General features: G+C 38.7%; 1 long non-coding RNA gene across 2 annotated transcripts; it reads right to left on the bottom strand.

Moving 5' to 3' along the window:
• Positions 1-683: 683 nt before the first annotated feature.
• LOC139127310 (uncharacterized) lies at positions 684-8,883 on the bottom strand. 2 transcript variants are annotated; one of them, XR_011550972.1, is made up of 3 exons: positions 8,836-8,883; positions 1,429-1,537; positions 684-754 (listed from the first exon to the last, which is right to left on the bottom strand). It is a non-coding gene; the product is annotated as an uncharacterized lncRNA (long non-coding RNA). The 2 variants fall into 2 exon arrangements; XR_011550973.1 differs by lacking the exon at positions 8,836-8,883 and adding an exon at positions 2,130-2,202.
• Positions 8,884-9,210: the final 327 nt, after the last annotated feature.

Here is a 9,210-nt window from a genome sequence, read left to right as displayed (position 1 = left end):
TGCTGTGATGATAGCGTCATTGACTTCCACTCGAAGTGGGGAATCTAATGGAGAGAAAGATATGATCGTCATTACAGGAACCCTCTGTGGAAATACGTTGATCTTTCACCAGCATGGTTTTGCCAAAACCTACTATTATAAATAGTAATGGTGGACTATTGGTAAACCAGTGGGAATTTTGATGAATTGGTAAGGGCTTAATCACACTTGGATAACTCTGTTTTGGACTCTCTCATATTTAGGAAATCTTTCAGATCTGCTGTTTGTGTGGACTAACAGTGTAACCTGAAGAGAACTGTTCTCAGTGTCTTTCATTTGTTTAAATGTTGCATATGGCAGACATCTTGCATTTCATATATCAGTAAAATTTATGCAATTTATTTTTCTGGTCCAATAACTTTGCATTTTGACCTTTGATTTTTAATATTGATATATAAAAGGAATTTTTTTTTGAAAGTTATCACGAAGCTTTCAGCCTTCTGTCTCAATGTTGATATTAACTAAAACTTAAAAGGGATAAATCGCTTAGTACACAACAAAAAGGCAAACTGTTCCTATCTTTTGCATGGATTTTTAATCTGATGGTCTTTGTCATAATTAATGTAAGCCACTGTAGAATATAGTAACAGGCATAACTTACAATAACATATTTATATCCCATAATTTCAAGATGACGTCCTTCATTTCTTGGTAACCCATTGGATGGTGCATGTTGGAGCAGAAATACTTGACACCCAGATAGTCAATGGCAACTCTGTGGGAAAAACAATGATGGAATGAGTTACTGAAGTGCACAGAATGTAATGAGGGAATAATAGAGGTAAATTTGGATTGTTCTTTTAATTCATAAATCCAGTGCAAGTTCTTGTTCTACACACCAAGGCACAGTGAAAACATTTTTTTTCTGTTTGTCAAACACAGCATATATACCGGTATATTTACATTCAAATTTTATTGTGGACTAGAATTCACCTGCCAGCAACTAAAATGTGGCTTACACAAGTAAAGACTGAGTGGAAAAGCTGAATGCTATGTATTTTCATATACTTTGTGGGGAAGGAAAAGTAACTATTGATGATCTTAAAAACAAAAATAGTTTTAACAACCAACAAAAGTTGCAGCTATTGTCTGTTTAATTACTCTTCCTCTCATATTATGACACATCAGGACAAATTTCCTGGAGTACTTCTCATTGCCATTTTCAATTTCTATTTGTGCCACTGCCAATATTTAGATGCAACTTCCAAGGAATCAAATATTGTTCATCACATGATGTGATGAATGTTAATACACGGACAATCAAATGAGGGTGTAATTTTAGCATTTCTTTGACAGGATATGCATGTAAGCTGATGGTCTAGGTATTTTGTTACTACTTTTACAGCTTACAAACAATGAAAACTTGCCAATCCATAAAGTTTCACATACTTCAATCACAGGTGTATTGTAAACGTGCAACCCTTGGTAAGGTTCAGTGCACTGCCATAGTCAGCAAAAACCAATGGTTTGTTGTCTTTGGACAATACCATGTCAAAACCTGCAATCAGAGATGTTGAAAAATTTGCTTTAAAATCAATCTTCATCAACAGTGAAACACTCTTTTAATCAGTTAGTACTTAAATTTAAAAACGTATTAGTAGTCAAAGATTTCAGTTTTTCACACATGTAATTCTTTCCCTTGAGCCTTACAAATGTTGTCGAAGTGTTAAATATTTAACACCTGTAGAGAAAGCAACCCTTATGGCATGTTTTTAAGATTCTGTTCATTGCCTTACAATAAATTTGACAGTTGATATTAACTTGACTTAATTGTGATCACTGCGTACAAAGTACACTTTTGCTTATCTCAAAACCAATGAAAAGACAGGAAAAATTAGTAAGGTTCCTTGAAGCTTTAAAAATGCGCTGGTGTATTATACCCGGGTGGTCTACAAATTAAATACATGCTGCAACCTGTTCTCCGACACACATACGGGCAGGTAAACTACCAGCGAAATTATTTCACTATCTTTGAGCTAGTAGAAGAAAAATTACTAACTCATAAACCTGGAGTGATGGTTTCACTCGACCCTGTAACAGACACGATCACGCAAATAGCACATCAAACAGATATGCTGAAAAGCACGCACCTAGTTTGTACAGGTATGGTGTGAAGACACCCTTTCTGAAATATGATACACAAGCGGTCTCGATTGCTTGCATGGCAGCGTCGTAAACAAATTACAGGGTGCATATTTGTTCACGGTAAGGTACTGCTCCTCGAGAGGTTTGAATGATGCAACTTTTACAACTACTGCGCCATACTGACTAAAATACAAATACAGCATTCAAAAATAACTTTGCCAAGCCTGTGCACATCCAGCCCTTTCACAGTGAATAACTGTAAATTAGACCAAAATGTGTTAAAACTTACACTTGAAAGAGTAGCGACGTTCAATACCACAGAATATAGGGATGGTCTGCATGACAATAGACCGTGCGTTGAGCAGTATTTTGTCGCCTGTGCTCATGCATGTGCAAGATTGAAACTGTTATGAAAGTAGCTCACAAAATTTGTACATGCTACAGCGACGTAACGGTTTACTATATATTGAAAACACGTGCCGAAATTCACAAATATGAATCGCTGTATTCACAGAAGCGAAAAATTGAAATGATAAAATATGATGTTCGTAAACGTGCACAAACTCATACATACCAGAACATAATACGAGTAAAAAACTGGTATAGGGTAGGCTAAACTCGATAAAGTTTGTTCACGTTTGTCGAAACAGGCGCAGCAAGGCAGTGGCTTGCTAAATTATGATGTCCTACATGTGAAACTCACTCAGGAAGGGAATCATTGACCCAGATACCCCTCGTTCGAGGGGTATCTCAGACGCGAGGGGTGGGGGCGTGTGGATTAATTGGGATCAGACACCATTGAGACAATTTGGAAACAGAAATCAAGTTATATATTTCAATAAATTTGAAAACCAAATTTAGGTAATATTTGGCCAGGGCAATTGACACACCATGCATTTTTAACAAACATTGTAGCATGGAAGTATCTACATGTTGTGGATACAAGAATTTTTGAAGAAAAATCCAGTATACAACCGATTAAATATTATATGTTGACACGCACATAACTGGACTATTCTCTCTAAAGTCAAACTTTTCGCCCCGTAAACCTGGCCAATTTTAAGTGGATGTAGATTGTCAATTTTGTTTTACAAAGAAATTACTCAGATAAATTTGAAATTTCGTTTGTATGCTCTTTCTTTTTGTTTTTATTGTGAGATTATATGTTTTGGGAAATGGCTGGCATTTTAGGTCAAATAAAACATTTTACGCAAATCCATTTTTGAGATGTCTTGGTAGATTTTGGTTTGTGTTGGACACTTTCCCATTGAGCAAGGCCACTGCCATTATTGACGGAGTTAAACGTATACCATTGTTCTGTAAATTTGAGAGTTATAGTCTCCAAAGCGTCTAAGTAGCGTACATTCAGGGCAAAATGCGGCACTTGCTAAGGACGATAAGATTTAAATCTTGCTATTGGAATGTCCTCTGCTTACTCATAGACAGTAGAGAAACTCTACTGTCTATGGTTTACATTACGCACGTCAAAATGGGTAGGGACGATCATTGTTGGACGCTTTACTGTACAAAAGGTGATATGTGCCCCCCCCCCCCCCCCCCACACACACACACCAAAAAGAGACAGAGGACAAGCTCGGGGCAGAATGTGGCAACTGCTAGAGACAATAAGAAATCAGTCGGCCATTCAAGTGTCCCCTGTTTACGCATAGACGGTAGAGTTTTTCTAATGTCTATGGTTTACGTCAAATTGGTAGGATCGATTATTATTGTTGCACGCTTTACTTTGCAAAAGTTGACATATGTCCCCCATCCCCACCGCCAAATTGAGACAGAAGCTAAGCTCGGGGCAGAATGTGGTATCTGCTAGGGACAATAAGATTTTAGCCTGCAATTGAAGTGTCCTCAGTTTACGTTACATACGTTAAAATGAGTGGGGCCGATCATTGTTGCACGCTGTACTGAACAAAAAGGTGATATATCTCTTCCCCCCCCCCCCCAAAAAAAAAAGATCCAAGACGAGCTCGGGGCAGAATGCGGTATTTGTTTGGAACAATAAGATTTCAGTCTGCCATTGAAGTAAGATTATGAAAACATGGCAGCATGCCTGCAACATTTTGTCATGTCTTCTAAAATAAATGTTCCTTTCATTTCAAGGCACCTGAGATGAGGCGTCTTTTGCTTGATCTTAATCGAAAGAATGTGAACAACACAATGACGAACACCTCGTGATACATGCATGACTAGCTTTTGTTATGACTGCACTGAACATTCTTTGTTATCACAGTGAAGCATAAATCTCTTGTACACGATTGCTTTCCTGCGAGACATTTAGTGCTTGAAAGTTCATGTAGGACTTTGTATTCTGAGCACATTTACTGGTGGTGAAACAGTGTTTCGACACGAATCACGAATGTTAATAACCTAATATCACACAGTTCTGTGGAGTTGTCTTTGTCCTTGTGTAAATTTACTTTTCTACTCCAAGTGTAAGTTCAAACGTAAGTGACTAGACAGTATTTTCTTTGCATTTTAGTTTGACACGAGGACTAAGGACCGTTCAGTTTTTACGGCCGGGGACGGCAAAATCCAGTGGGGGGGGGGGTCATCGTAATTTTGGAATCTGCGAAGGGGGGGGGTCATCGCTTTTTCACTGGTAGGAAACGGGGTCACCACATTTTAAAAACATAATACCAACAATAAAGTTCACTTTATGCCATGGCCATTATCGACCCTCTTTACCGGCGGGCCACTAGAATAAAGTTGACTTAACGTAATGGCCGATGACCCTCTTAACCGGAGGGCTGCCTTTGGCAAACCACTCCAATAAAGTTTACTTTATACAATGTCCATGGACATAAGTTGTCTATGGAAATGAAGTTAAAAACTTGCCTTACAGTCGTCCTAATTAAAGTTGCAATATGGATCAAAATTGTCGATTTTTTTCGTAAAACTAAAGCAAATAGACCATAGTACGTTGAAGTACTCTTCTTAGCTAAGCCTCTTACCAATCCCGACACACAAATACGTTCATTTGATACGTTGCGGCCGCCTAGAAAAGCTGTTTTGTAAACAAACTTTCAAAACAAAAACATTGGCGTTTCTGAGGTGCACGTGACAAGTACAACCAAGAGTGATGACGTCGCACCGGAGTGCACGTCGGAGGGGCGATGTTGTTACGCTGACAGAACTGGATATACATAATGATAATTCATAGTAAACTTTGCGTTTGCCTAACTTGGTAGCATCATAATGTTTCAGAAATATAAGTATATCGATATGATAAAGTACAGCTCTACAAAAGATCGTGTGATTGATTTTTCTCACCCATATACATGTATGTCAGTGCCGCGCCGTGTGGCACCTACTGTGTACGTTCAATCGATCGAGTGTCCAGACCACGTACACTGATTTGGTTGTGTTCACCTGACAGCGTTTCCCGCAATCCTCTCCCCGTTGCATGTTGTTACATTTTTCATGTTAAAAGGCGAGGTATCTGCTCGCTATATTTATTTGAAAGCTTTGCCCACTTCAGTATCATCCACCACTGCAGAAGTTCGGCAACTGTCTTGCCCCTCAATCTGGTCTTGCATGGCCATGTCAGCGCGTCGATCGACACCATGCTATGCCATTAATGATGGAGACTGCCGTTTTTCTAAAGCTTTGTTTCCGAAAAATGCATATTTGACCTGAAGGATATAGATTATCAATGAATGCTAACAGATCTAAGTTATTTCCTTGCGGGGGGACTATGGCCCGGTTCACATTACAAATCGTGGGGTCCGCACGGCCACGGTGTTGGTAGGTCGGTGTTGCCCGAGGAAACACCGCTGGCAAGCGAAGTTGATCATCGCACAGTGGCGACGTTGGTGTTTTCGAGAGAAACTGTAGACACAGTCTGCCTCCTCGACGTGGTGCAGTAGTCGCATGTCACTCTTTTTTCTGGTTCCATCTTTCGATCTGACCAAACAATGTTTATTTTGCCGACATTTTTGGCTAATTTCTTCCATTTTTACAAGGCTGAATCAGTCAGCAGAGACCAAGGGCGCGGCAGAGACCTGACCGCTTGCCCGTGAGAAGGCTAGCTAGCTAGGCATGTTGACACGATGTTGCAATTTCATAAACCGTTACCATGCATCAAATACGCATGCGTACATATTCAAATAGTAAAAATGACGTTTCAAATTCTGTGCTTTACTCTCGCAAACAGTACGTACCAAAACAGCAATTTATTCGGTAATTAAATCAATTTACTCGAATTAGAGCCATCCCCATATTCCTGTTCATGGTCGAATCTGCAAATGAAATTGTTATGGATTTTTCTATAAAGTTAAATCTTCAAAATATGAAGGTCAATTCTGATCCATATTGCAACTTTAACAGCCGTTTCAATGGATGTGGCTGAGAAGTTTGTGCACTGGCATCTCTGCTACACTTATAAAGTGTGCCGTAGCGGAGTTCAAATCAAAACCGTACGGGTAAATTTGACATATGGGGTTTGATTATTTTTCAGCGGGAGAGGGGGTCATCAAATTTTTCGTCTGACAAAGGTGGGGGGGGGTCATCTTTTTTCACGAAAAATGCAGGGGGTCTATATTTTTTGAACACCGGCGACAAGATTTTGCCCCCCTCCCCGGCCGTAAAAACTGAACGGTCGCTAAATAAAAGGCAACACACAAGCATACTACATGTAAAGCATGCTGTTGATATATTGTGCAACGTGGGTGGTAGGGAGCAGCGAAAAATGAGCGAAAAATACAAGTAAACGCGTTTGTTAAGAAAACACTGCGTAAATCGACGATGCGTACACGCCTGACAGCTTTCACTGTAATGTCAAAAGGTCAGACAGCCTGTGCTTAATGGCGTACACGCTGTACTTTGCCATGCAATATCTTCTTTGAAAGCTGATATTTTTGTTAGTAAAAGTGCAGATACCTAAGGTCACCTTGCATCATCCTACGTACAAGAACATGGAGATATTCGTCAAATGCTGAGTAACATTAATGCCATTTATAAAATATGCAATTTTCAATAAAGTGCATAAATTTATTGAAAAATACTGTGTGCCTGTTGCGACAACGTAAACACAGACCGTCAAATGATTGACATCCTTTTTGTGTGTCCTCCCGATGTGCTTATTTTCACAGACTGTGCTGGCTACATGATTTTGGGAGATTGAATTATTTTGTGCATGAACAGAAAACACTGTTCGATTTGCTTTAGTGAACAATGCAGACCAGATACGACTGACTCAGAAGTACAAGAAATGTCAAAGTAAATGAAAGTAGAATATGGGATCCTACTGTCAACTTCGTCAATTTGGTTTGGTTAGATATTCGAAATATTCCCCTGCTGCTGTTTTCATTCTGTTAATAGTCGTACAACAGCAGCTTTGTCTGTGCTGACCTGATTCTAAAGTACGTTTCCAGAGCAACAAGGAACAAACAATCATGACTTGCAGACCTCAATCTGTTAACCGTCTATACGATAATTGGAGTTCGGAGATCTTCTTTTCTAGGTATTGTGCTATAATTGAAATGATTATATTAGAATTCACTATCGTTTACAGAAGGATCCCAGCTAGTTTGTTTGAAACAAATGTTTGAAGCAAGCAGACAATATATAAGGTTAGGGACTGGTCAGTTTCTTCGGCTTGGGAGGGGGGGGCGGTGGATTCATTGGGGTCACCCCGTTTTGGACTTTGATGATAGGGGGTCACTATGTTTTTTAAATGCCCAATAAGGGGGTCAGTGTGTTTTTTTTTATTTTGGCAGGTCTCATACTTGAGAAAAATGCATTGTGCCAGCCACAAATTTCATCATTCAATTGCATTTTTCGGCGCTCCCTTCGGGTGTGTAACTTTAATAATAATAAGCCATATTTTTCAGAGCGCTGTCCTAGTGCAAAAATTTAACATATCGGATATATATATATATATAATATATATATATATATATATATATATATATATAATATATATATATATATATCTGAGATGGCTGTATGTTTTAAATTTTTCGGCGCGCCCTTTGGGCGCATTTCCTAAACTATCAAACAATATTTTTCAGCATGCCCTTCAGCTGCATGACTTTCATATATCAGATATGTATATATATCAGAGATATCTGGATGTTTAATATTTTTCGGCGAGCCCTTCGGGCGCAGTAAATTAATATATCAGAGATACATGTCAGATATATTTTGATGTCTTTAAATTGAAAGTTTTTTTTTGCAAAGTGTACTAATCATTATGAAATCTGCAGTTCATATGCAAGGTCCTGTTACTTTTCTGTTTCCTCTATGAGAATTCAGTGTTAGAAAGCAACATGCACTAATATTTCACAGTCAAATTTTTCTGACAACGGTTTCTGGACATCTGCTTTATGCATAAAAAGAGTGGAGTACATTCACAGCTCATTCAAAATACTGTATTCAAACTTTACAGTTGACACTTTTAAGTTCTTATCTTACAACTGAGATGACAACATTTCATTCAAACACAATGACTTATAGAGTAACGTGGAAGCATGAGATCGAAACTGTCAAACCGGCAACAGATGTAAATGTTAAGGAAATCTCAACTATTATTGGGGAATTCCACCAAACAGTACAAGTTCACCTTTGTCATAATCGGGGGAAAAACAGGCGTCCTGTTCTTTTTCTTTGTCAAATTGCCTGTAAGGCACAACAAATATAATTTCTAAAACATACAATGGTGTGTTATTTAGTCAGAGAGGAGCGAAATCAACAAACCTGTGTTTACTGCAAAATGCGTACTGGACAGTAGAGTGGTTAGGTGTGTTTATGAATTACTTAATCAGTCAATTGACCAGCACACTAACATGCTTATTTCTATTGATTTCGGTGGTTTGTGTCACAAAGTATCAACAGTGTGTGTTTTTGTCTGTGTTATATGTGTCTTGTCTCTTGTCATTCCGATTGGTGGTTATAGCAGTCAGGACTATGTACGTGTATAGAGGGGTGAGATTGTCAGTGCTAATTGCATAACTTTCTGATGGGAGCTCTGCGACAACTCATGAATATTCGGGGTACCGATCTGAATAATAGACTATAGAGCAGTTAGAACAATTAATATGAATCAATTATCCCAGCGGATGAATAGTACAG

The sequence above is a fragment of the Ptychodera flava genome, unplaced genomic scaffold (assembly GCF_041260155.1).
Source record: "Ptychodera flava strain L36383 unplaced genomic scaffold, AS_Pfla_20210202 Scaffold_30__1_contigs__length_3116999_pilon, whole genome shotgun sequence".
Classification (NCBI taxonomy): Eukaryota; Metazoa; Hemichordata; class Enteropneusta; family Ptychoderidae; genus Ptychodera; species Ptychodera flava.
The sequence above is the reverse complement of the archived record's forward strand: the minus strand, read 5'-3'. Positions and strand labels throughout refer to the sequence as shown.